Genomic DNA, 10,793 nt, shown 5'->3' with positions numbered 1-10,793 from the left:
AAGAACATGGGAACACCTTATTTATCTATATATAACATTGATGTGGTGTTGTCTGTTGCAGTTGGAACAGAATTGTGATTGAGAAGTGCTGAAAATACTCACAATGCCTTGAAGATAGCTAGTAATTCCAGAAAAGTATGTCTCAACACAAACTGGGATGTCCAGAGACTTGACATGATGGTCCTTCTTCTAAGCAAAGAGCAACATGTGGAGGCAAGAGCTAGGATAAGGAGCAATGCACATGTAGTGTTCAGAATGGTACCCATTGAGGATACTATGAAGAACACACAGGTTGATAGAGGATATTGCTGGATAGTGGATATTGTTGCAATGGTTCAGGAGACCAAGGTTTGATGAGCTTCTCGTTAATAAGCAGAATATCAATGATCAGCCTGGGGTCAATGATTGTTTTGGGATCAGGGAACATATCAATCATTCTCTCAGTATCAATGCTCCATCTGACTGTCCCAGTACTGATCAGATGGGATCAAGCACAGACTGCTCAAAGTTTCACCTGTCAGAGTAGTCACCATATGGAAAAATTATCAGTGTGTGATGTAGGGCTAGAAGGGCAGAAGTACAGTTTGTAGTAATCGTCCCAATGATCTGGTAGTCTTTAGTCTTGACAGGAAACTGTCCGAAAGTCAAGTAGAGATTGGAAGCACTGAGACTGACAATGGAAGTGGTGTGGAGAATGTGATCAATGATAAGGCCAAGATGAGCAGTACGTTTATTATGATGAAGCTTGATGGTTGGATAGGTAGTAAGAGATAGTCAAAGCTGAAGTGGTTGGCAAAGCTCATTCATTGTCAAAGCCAGTGGTAAAGACAAGCCTAGTGGTAGAGCTGAATGCAGTGGTTAAGTCAAAGCCAATGGCATAGTCAAAGCCAGAGAAAATGTAGACACTGGTACCAAACAAAATACATTTAACTTTTTTGTGTGGGTGTGAATATGGGTATTTTAGGAAGAGAGGATTCATGATCTGATGAAGGATGCTTTTGACAAACTTTCTGGTCCTTCTGAGGAATAACAGAAGCCTCAGCTGAGGACTCTGGTTGGGTCCAGATGGAAACAGTCAAACCCAATAAAAACAAAAGAAAAATAAAGGAAAACTGTTTTGGCACCTTAAAGACGAACTGTGACATTTTAATGTGAGCTTTCGTGGACATGTCCACTCCCTCAGGCTCAAACTCAAAGCAATCAATAGTAGGACAGTTGAGACAAGGTATGCCAGTGCCTAGCAGCACTTGGTGCTGAGGGAACTGGACTGTTCGGTGCCACTGCTGTTCAAGGGTTGATTGATGGCCTTGTCGATTTAAACCACGGGTGACTGATGCCATGACTAATGAAACAGAATGTCTCTTACAAAGAGAGGCAGAGGCATTGCAGGAGTCTGTTCAGATTACTTGCTCTGCAACCTTAAGGAATTGTTTCCAGGCAAAAAGACAGATTTCTGACTCGTGATTCCGAAGCCCCTGCTTAGCAAAGCCCCTCCAAATCTGACAGAAATTGACAGGATGTTGATTTCCTCAACAAAAGAGGCATTTTGAGTGTCCATTTGTAAGATGCAGTTCTGAAACAGGATCTTAGAGGCCATAAAGCAATGAAAAGATGATGACGATATGACAAGGGAATGGCAGTGACAGATGATCTCAGGAAAAAAAAGATGAACAAGAGGAAGGAGGAGGAGACAAAGGGGAAAAACTACAATATGAAATTGAAAATTAGGCAAGAATAGTGAAATAAATAAAAGGAATCTCAGTGAGATGTTTGCTTCAGTCAGTTGTTTAAAACTTTGGTTTTATAAGACTGTTGTTAATTCAAAAATCAGTCTCGACCAGAGAAATAATATAAAAAAATCAGTCTCGACCAGAGAAATAATATAATTTGTGCTCATTGAAACTATCTCACTCCCTTGTAAAGGAGTCTAGTTTGGGGTGTATTTGTGTGGGTTTCAAAACCATTAAATAACTATCTGGTCCTTTCTTGTTTTGTAAAATAGTATCTATGAGCCTAAATCAGATTGCAAAGTTGCCAGAAATGGGAGGAAAATAGCCAACGGAAGGTGCCTTTGGCCATTTGGAATGGAAATGGAGAGTAGGAGACAGAGGGATGGTAAAGGAAGAGGCCTGGACCTTTCTTACTTTGGCCTAGAGCAAGCACAATGACAGGAAGGTAAAAATTCCAATGGAACTTGCACACTGGATTTAGCAATGGTGGAAGTAGTGACACGGCTGCTACAAGAATGAAAAATTGTGAGGAATCCTTTCTGTTGGCTACTTCTAGACATTCAGCTCCACTTAACAGAGTGGACCTTGCAGTAGTACAACCATAATGTTGGATTTAGGCTGAGGTATTGATGAGGGCAATGTTTTTTCTCCCAGAGAATGCCAACATTGGACATTAGCTACAAAAAGCCACATCCATCTATTTATAAATTATTTTTTAAAAAACATGATGTGTAGCCACATTTTTCCTCTCTAAAAAATTTAAGAGACTTTCCTTATACAATTCCCATGTTTTTGTTATTTTCCAATATATCTGTTCCTCTGCATTTATGCTAGTACACAGTATACATACAATGGATTTTTTAAAATATGCAATGCATCTACAAGGCAGTATATATCTGTTATTGCATATGGTATAACTGCATGTCTTCTTTATTTCCAGGTTTATATTTTTAAAAACATTTTTAAAAACAACTTTCTGCCGAGAAGCCTAGATTTCAACTTTTTTGTTACTGCTAGATTTTCTTTTTATCTTACAGGAATTTAGTATTTTATGTCCACGTAGCATCACATCTCACTGCCTGATCTGTCATTTTAAGTGGGAAAGTCTGCCCAGGGTGTTGGCAATAGCTTTAGACATTCTGCAGATAGTTTAGAGCTACCCTTTGCTCAGAGAGCGCTGTCGTCGGATTCTTTGCCCAAAAGGCCAGAAATAAATTCAGTGCCCTTTTTACTGAGCCAAAAATGAAGAGTGTCACTCAACCTAGGCATGAAATCTGATGATGTGTTAAAACTGGGAAAGTTTCCCATATCAGCAAGACTAAATAGAGGCGTGTTACTAAAAAGAGCCACCAGATCAATGCGGGGGCTATTTATCCTGAAATACCCTAGTGTAGTCAGAAGCCTTCTATACCTCATCAACATTTTATCACCTCTGTCAGTGCACACCTACCTGTTGTTCTGCTTATTCCTTAATGTTATACTGGCACTGCTGTGCCCGAGAACCATGGATGGCCTGAATAGGATGGCAGTTTAAGAGATGTAAGACCTCACTTGTCTTGTCCTCGGGTGCAAATGCAAGCTCCTGTGAATTTCTGTGAGCCGCCTAGAGTGGTCTTAATCGACTAGATAGGCGGGATATAAATAAAATTAAATAAATAAACAAACAAATAAAATAAATAAATAAATAAATAAATAAATAAATAAATAAATAAATAAATAAATAAATTTCTTCTCCTTGATCAGCAACAGGGCGAGAATTTCCTGGAACTCTCAAACTGGTGAGAAACATTTTTGTGCAAATTGGGCCAGTTGTGCAAATCGTGGAAATTAAGCAAAATTACGCTGGTTGTTGACTTCAGTTCAACTGCCAATATTAGTTTTATTTTTAACCATATATTGCTCCTTTTCAAAATAGCTTGTAGTTGTTATTGAATAGTGTATCTTTTAATATGAAGGGAAAAAAATTTCTCAAATGTAATTTTATATTGTCAGCGAATGTTAACTTTTTTTTTTTAAAAAAAGATGCTAAGTTAGTTGTTTGATATGTGCTGAAATTCAGTGAACTTGTACTATTAAATTTATCTCATATTTTTTGGACTTTTCACACATTAATTTCATGATGTCACCGTGTAAAAAGAAGCAGCGACACTGTGTTGGTGGCCCTGAAGTCACACCATTTCATACACTGACTCTTCATGTCAATTTCTTGAATATGAATGTCTGAGAAGGGGAACATTTTATATGTGGACTTCCACAGCAGTAGGAATGCTATGTGACTGGATTTCCAGATCATGTAGCTGTACCTCTGAAGGCTTCCTGTTTTTCAGATATCTATGCTCAGTACGTTTTGACAACAGAGGGATGTAAACTATGTGTCTTTGTGGGTTGGACTACCAGTAAAGTTCTTCTGGCGCTTTCTACTTGGAAACTCTCTTCCCATGATTAATGCATGGTGGGAGCTTACAAGTCCATCTATTCAACTATGCAACAGGTATTGTAAAACTCTCTCAGCCATTCTATTGGACATGAAATGTAAGAACCAGCATCTTCATGCCTTGAAAGGATCTTGAAAGGATGTCTGGATCGTGCACACAGCTTTTTGTATATTATGAATAATAACAAGATGAAATTATTATCGAATTAATTACCTTTTCCTGCACTATATATCTCAGCCATTACTTTTTCTATACAGTATGTGATACTTATTTCAAATGGGTTACAGCAATGGGGGTTCTGTGCACTGTTAAGTAGGGATCAAGGAACTTTTACCCTTGTAATGGAAATTGGTTTGTCTGATGCACACAGATTCTTTTGGGGTCTTCTGACGCATCTAGCTACAGGCTTTCCTATCTCACCATCAGTCCCTTACATATAACACACTTTGCTAGACAAAGGATAAATTCTTGGAATGGCCTAAAATCCTTCTTCCTTTCTGTCCTTCACAACACAAGAACTGCTCCATTTACTGATGTCTCTTCATCAGTGTTGTTAATCAGGTAAGCATAGGGATATTCATTTATTCACAGTATACAGGAAAATGTTTTTTCACTGATAACATAATCCACCAACCACCACAGGAAACTGGAGAAAAATAACTAAGAAATGAAAAAGAAAAAGAAAAGTTATCATTTGGATATGATTTTGATACAAGTCTGGCCTATAGTTTGAGCTACATACTATACAAAATTCCCCAGTCATGGATGGGATTATGACAAGCTTTCAAAGGAAAAAATCTTTCCTGTGTGCCTACAATAATAATAATAATAATAATAATAATAATAATAATAATAATAATAATAATAATAATAATAATAATAATAATAATAATAATAAAGACTCTAAGGAACGAGGATTTTGCTAGTCATGGGAGTGCTGGGTTCAGTCAGGCTGAGAGTGAACTGTTGTAAATAGCTAATTTCAGCCCGTCTAATATTCGCAAAGATCCTGCAGTTTGGTGACAAGAGTTTATTTCCTTCCAATTTACGTTTCACTTCATATGCTGAAGAGATTCCCCAACTGTGTCACCTTAAAAGATAAAACCCTGGACCTGAAGACTTTATCACTTCAAAGGGACAGATAGGCCATAAAGATAAAAGAAACCAGTAATTGTTTGGGGTGAGGGATAGTCACTTTGAAACGTGTGCTAGCATCTTACCCAGCTATTCCAAAAGACACCAGGATAATTATCTGGAATTGCACACTACCAAGGGTTTACAACCCAACATGGCTTTCTTTATTATACAGAGGATGTGCATTATTAACAAGAAAAATAGATACTCAAAATGTTTTCTTGTAACAGAGCTTGTGTGTGTTTAGTCGTTTAGTCGTGTCCGACTCTTCGTGACCCCATGGACCAGAGCACGCCAGGCCCTCCTGTCTTCTACTGCCTCCCGGAGTTGTGTCAGGTTCATGTTGGTTGCTTCGCAGACACTGTCCAGCCATCTCATCCTCGGTCGTCCCCTTCTCCTCTTGCCATCACACTTTCCCAACATCAGGGTCTTTTCCAGGGAGTCTTTTCTTCTCATTAGATGGCCAAAGTACTGGAGCCTCAGCTTCAGGATCTGTCCTTCCAGTGAGCACTCAGGGTTGATTTCCTTTAGAACTGATAGGTTTGTTCTCCTTGCAGTCCAGGGGATTCTCAAGAGCCTCCTCCAGCACCACAATTCAAAGGCATCAATTCTTCGGCGGTCTGCTTTCTTTATGGTCCAGCTCTCACTTCCATACATCATGACAGGAAAAACCATAGCTTTGACTATTCGGACTTTTGTTGGCAAGGTGATGTCTCTGCTTTTCAAGATGCTGTCCAGATTTGTCATCGCTTTCCTCCCAAGAAGAAGGCGCCTTTTAATTTCAGGGCTGCTGTCTCCATCTGCAGTGATCATGGAGCCCAGGAAGATAAAATTTGACACTGCCTCCATATCTTCCCCTTCTATTTCCCAGGAGGTGATGGGACCAGTGGCCATGATCTTAGTTTTTTTGATGTTGAGTTTCAGACCGTTTTTTGCACTCTCCTCTTTCACTCTCATTACAAGGTTCTTTAATTCCTCCTCACTTTCTGCCATCAGAGTGGTATCATCTGCATATCGGAGGTTGTTGATATTTCTTCCGGCAATCTTAATTCCGAATTGTAACAGAGCTTACTATTCAACAATGGAAGAAGGAGAGAAAGGGAGATGATCGTATGGGGAAAATATAGCACATGTTATGCACAGAGATGCCAGCAGCATTCAATGTTTTCTGATGTCATAAAGTCTACACTAGACTCTGTTGGATGCTTTCTACATTCCCAATTCATTCTCAAGTCTATGAGACGTTTCTACCACTCTTCTGCTCCACTAACCCCTTCCCTTTACCACTGGCTAAAAGCACTTGCTCTTAATGGGCCCGTCTTCACTTCTATTGCCACTCAGAGGCAGCAGCCATACATACTGCCACATAGTCCATTTTTGCCAACAAACTTTTCAGGCATGACCCACATTGATAATCTCCTAAGGAGATTTTGGCTTTGTACAGGGAACATCTCCCTTTCTGAAACTATTGCTATAGGTCTTAATCTAAATCAGGATGCAACCCCTTTCAACCCTAGTGAGGGGGCGGGGCTTTGTTGCAGTGCTGCCAGTAGCTCCAGAGAAGAGCTCTCTCTGGAAACACTGGAACCGTCTGGTCCGGGATCCCCTTTTTGAAATGGGGATCGAAAGAGAGTCTAGGAGAAGTCTCTCTGAAGCAGATGGTGAGCAGCAGAAGGAGAAGAAAGGGATGCAAACCTGGACTTCTTCCCTCTGAAGAAATCACCCAGCATGGATCGGAGTGGGCGCCATATTTGGCACGGAGCCATGAGTAACCCCTTATCGGGGAGAGGAGAACAACCAATATAAGCTTAAAATATGTGACAACTAAGTAAGCTGAAGCCTTTGATTTTTGAAATAGCCCCATTAAACTGAAAATAAGAATGAAAATATTTGGCTGAAAGAAGAAAAGCAGCGGCAAACCTATCTTATCAGTCTGCCTCAAAAGCAAAACTAACTTTACTCCCCAAGTGAACTCTTAATATAACAGGCTGATTTCGAAGCTGAGAGAGTGAGACGGAAAAATAAACCTTATGTTTCTTCTTTGGAGAAGAAGAAATAATTGTGCCACGGTTCTATTTAATTTTGAATTTGCTGGGTTAAAAGTTGATTTTTATATTATGATATTTGGATAAAGATTGGAGGGAGATCTAAGGGGAGGTTTATGACTAGGGGTTTGGATTGTTGATAAAATTGTGGAAATTGTTGAAGGATATATAAGGGGTGATCATTGTGGTTAAGGGCATAGTATTATTTATACAAATCCAATTCATTGGTAAGCCTGAGATGGCCTCCAAAAATTTAAGACAACAAATTGAGACTTGGTCTGTTCAATCCCAAAGTTTTGGAACAGTGGTACAAGAAATAGAAAAGGAATGGCAGATTACTATGCAAAAGATAATAATAGTGTAACAGGGTTTCAGCAAGTACATGAAGGTCTTAGCAAAATAGAAGATCTGATGAAAGTGACGAAAGAGGGGACATTAGATGCCAAACAAAACTTAAATGACGCTGCACAAACTTTAGAACCGTCTTTATTGGGCATGACACCCGGTAACATAGATGGGATAGAGAGTTATCCAGTGACCTATGCAGCTTCCAAAATTAAAAAAGCATTATGTTAAAAATCTCAAGAAACACTGAAAACATGGGAATTATTGTGAAAACATGGGAAGTGACAAAAATGGATATTCTGTCAGATGGGCTGAAAGTCTGTTCAATTCAAAAGGAAACTGAGCGATGGGATGTATTGTATAAATGGCTGCAGTTACCAGATAGTGTTGGAGTAACACAGAATTAAACTAAAATTAAATGATAAGATGAAAGTAGGAGGGTAATCAAACTGTGAAAAAGCAAAAAGTTGATCTGTTATTGTAATATGAATTGATTGGATGATGGTATACTCTGTGTTCTCCTATCCCCCTAACCTTTTTTCCCCTCTTCCTTCTTCCCCTTTACTTTTTGTATTCCCTACCCTGTCCTTAAATAAATACTAAAAAAAACCTAGTGAGCACAGCCAGCAGTCAAGGATGATGCAAGTTCCAATCCATTTGGGGAGACTTCAATTAGCCCATAGTAAATTTTCCTTGTTAAGAGTTTAAATCCACTGCCATAAATCCAACTGCTTTTCCTAGAGCAGGAGCTCAACTCAATTGACAGGACTTACACATGTGTTGATTTGCCATTCAGGAATGGATTGCTCTAGTTGAGAACAGGGACTGAATTTTGGTTATTATTCTTACTTTCTTTGAGAGAGAGTAACAATCAATTGTGACTTCTTCTTCCAATACCAGAAGTCCTGTTTCCATGATTAGAGTTATGGATTCTGCGTCCTCAAGCCTCTTTTATAGTGAACTCAACTTACTTCAGATGGCATAGGTAAAGGTTCCCCTTGACAATTTGTCGTGTCTGACTCCAGGCAGTGGTGCTCATCTCCATTTCCAACCCATAGAGCTAGCGTTTGTCCGCAGACACTCCTCCCTGGCCACATGGCCAGCATGACTAGACACAGAACACCGTTTACCTTCCCATCGGGTAGTACCTACTTGCATTTTTGCATTTTGCATGCTTTTGAACCGTTATGTTGGCAGGAGCTGGGATAAACGATGGGGGCTCACTCCATCGCGTGGATTCGATCTTATGACTGCAGGTGTTCTGACCTTGCAGCATAGAGGCTTCAGCAGTTTAATCCACAGCGCCACCACATCCCTACTTCAGATGGCATACTTTACCTAAATAGTTTATCACCCTAATAGCACAGCTCTGAATCCTTTCTAATATCTTCAGATTCAGTAACAATATACAGTGGTGCCTCGCATAGCGAGGTTAATCCGTTCCGGATTAACCTTCGCTATGCGAAAACATCGCTAAACGGGACAAAAAAAGCCATAGAAACGCATTGAACTTCGTTCAATGCGTTCCTATGGCTTGAAAACTCACCGTTAAGCGATGTTGTCCCATAGCGCCGCCATTTTCGCGCCCTCGGTAAGCGAGGGCAGGGCGCGAAAATGCGGCGCTGACCTTCCGGCGGCCATTTTGGAACCGCCGATCAGCTGTTCTCCCCCGCTTCGTTTTGCGAGGATCGCTAAGCGAATCGCTTAGCGATCATCGCAAAGCGAAAAATCGCCATAGGGGCCATCGCTGAGCGAATGCTCCAGCGATGGCCCGGACCCCCTCGCTATGCGAATTCATCGCATAGCGAAGCACTCGCTAAGCGAGGCACCACTGTATATGGAAATTCTGACACATGGTCAAATATCAATATTGTAATTTGCTTAAATGGAAGCTTTGTGCTGCTGATTCTTCAAACCCATGTAGGAAAAACAACAGAGGAACAAAATTTAGCTGCTACTAGAATGTCTGCTCTAAATTGTTAGTATTCCTTTTAAGTATATTTTTAAAAAAATCTGAATCCCCCCAACAAATTTTGAAACCTTAAGAGAAACTGGAAACCAGAAGACCAATGAACAAAAACAGCTTTGAAGATAATATTGTAAAGTTCAATATATTAGGCGTCTCATATTTTGATTTTTAATTTTTTAAAAAAGCAAAGTTCTTATAGAAATGTGCATTAAGTACTGGGATTTTAAGGCCTATAGCTAAAGTGTATATTCAGACTGGAAAGTATCAGCCTAATCTAAGAATTTAAATAAGAAACAACAACAACAAAACCCATGTTGAAACACTTTTAAGTTATACTGAAAGTTAGCCACCATTTTAACAATATTATAAATTAAAAATTTATTCTCAAATGTGTTTTTCAAAAACTGTGGTTTCATCTCAGCTATAACGAATTATTAAAAAGTCCTCAGGAACCCTGATACCAGTGTGGCTTTTATACCTGTATTTCAGTGTTATCTTTATTTCAATTACTAATCTCATATTTTCAGTCTTTAGGTTGACTGTCAATCCTTGGGAATAAGGTTCACTGGTCATAAAAAAACAGGGTGTTTGCAAAGAAGGCAACTGAGGGAAAGAAAAGAGCATCTGAGAGAAAGTGGAAAGGTACTGCAAAAACAAAAAGGAGTTCGTTTCTTCCGATACAGATTCAGGTCTTGAGATCATCTTCAAAGATGTCAAGGTATCTTCACCATACAGATGTTGAATGTAGGTGCATCCCTCTGCAAATGAAAGAAAAACTTCAATGGATAATGACATAATGGAGAGCCTATCATGAATTTTGAGGAAGTCCTCAATTCAGGTTCTCATATGGATTTCAGGATAAGAACTACTACATAACTGAGACCATTAGCAGTTGCTTTTTTTTGGGGGGGGGGGAGCAACTTGGTACAATTAAATCACTTAGAAATATGTACATTTTGCAACCAGCACCACCTTCTGAGTTCTCCCCTCCAAAAAGCACTGGAGCCCCTGTAAAACAGTGCTTCCAAGTCCCATCCCAGAGAGACGGTCTAAAAGCATACAATGGTCAATGGTATTGAAACCTCTGAGAGGCCCAGCAGAACCAACAGACATATTCCTTTTCCTCACATAGACC

General features: G+C 39.6%; 1 protein-coding gene across 6 annotated transcripts in view; it reads right to left on the bottom strand.

Annotated features, from left to right (window-relative positions):
* Nucleotides 1-7,721: 7,721 nt before the first annotated feature.
* Nucleotides 7,722-10,793, bottom strand: part of TRIM44 (tripartite motif containing 44) — a 146,264-nt gene continuing 143,192 nt past the window's right edge. For all 6 annotated transcript variants that reach the window (XR_013540679.1, XR_012082481.2, XR_012082480.2 and 3 more), the window contains one exon: nt 7,722-10,416. The gene's annotated coding sequence lies outside the window, so the exon portion shown is untranslated. The remainder of the gene's footprint in view (nt 10,417-10,793) is intronic.

This window comes from Pogona vitticeps, chromosome 1, assembly GCF_051106095.1.
Source record: "Pogona vitticeps strain Pit_001003342236 chromosome 1, PviZW2.1, whole genome shotgun sequence".
NCBI classification, from domain to species: domain Eukaryota; kingdom Metazoa; phylum Chordata; class Lepidosauria; order Squamata; family Agamidae; genus Pogona; species Pogona vitticeps.
The sequence above is the reverse complement of the archived record's forward strand: the minus strand, read 5'-3'. Positions and strand labels throughout refer to the sequence as shown.